This window comes from Bombina bombina, chromosome 3 (assembly GCF_027579735.1).
Source record: "Bombina bombina isolate aBomBom1 chromosome 3, aBomBom1.pri, whole genome shotgun sequence".
NCBI classification, from domain to species: domain Eukaryota; kingdom Metazoa; phylum Chordata; class Amphibia; order Anura; family Bombinatoridae; genus Bombina; species Bombina bombina.
Window position 1 is genome coordinate 534,030,120 of NC_069501.1, and position 660 is coordinate 534,030,779.

The 660-nt window shown below is 40.0% G+C and overlaps 1 non-coding gene across 1 annotated transcript; it reads left to right on the forward strand.

Annotated features, from left to right (window-relative positions):
* The first annotated feature begins 245 nt into the window (after positions 1–245).
* TRNAL-CAA (transfer RNA leucine (anticodon CAA)) lies at positions 246–357 on the forward strand. The gene is made up of 2 exons: positions 246–283; positions 312–357. It is a non-coding gene; the product is annotated as a tRNA-Leu (tRNA).
* The last annotated feature ends 303 nt before the right edge of the window (positions 358–660 follow it).

Consider the following 660-nt stretch of genomic DNA (forward strand, 5'->3'; position numbering starts at 1 on the left):
GCAACAGAAATAAGAAGTTGCTTAAAAAAATTCTCTTTTTTTCTGAACATTCTCCTATTGAGATTGACTATTTGGAAGTATGTTGCCAATGGTCATTTTATGACTCAAACCTATGGTCTCTACAAAGTGTTAGGGCCTACATGCAGTCTCCTGTGCTTACTCTCATACTCCGTCCGGGTTTTTTTTTCTATGCATCTCATGTATTTTATGCTTTTCCACCATGGAAGCTATCATTATTAGAGATTGTCAGGATGGCTGAGTGGTCTAAGGCGCCAGACTCAAGGATTGGAATCCTTCCTTACAGTTGGGTATTCTGGTCTCCGAATGGAGGCGTGGGTTCAGATCCCACTTCTGACATATTATTTTCACCTTTAGCACTATAACGGTGTAATTTCTCCTAGTGCGGCCAGTGAGTTATTTGGAATGGAAAAAGACCGCATTCCCTATATTTTAAGGGAGGAGACTGGGCAAACATTGCATAGGGTGAATGGAGTAGTTTTTGAGCTTGGCTAAGAGAACTACTATAGCCTTAGAATAAATTTAGATTTTTCAAAGGTCCTATGGATGTAAGTTGGAAAAGGGAAGTCACACCACGGCTTACAAAGGTATCTAGCTGTGTATTTTACTGCTGTAGTTGGTGCAACGACATATTGATTTGAT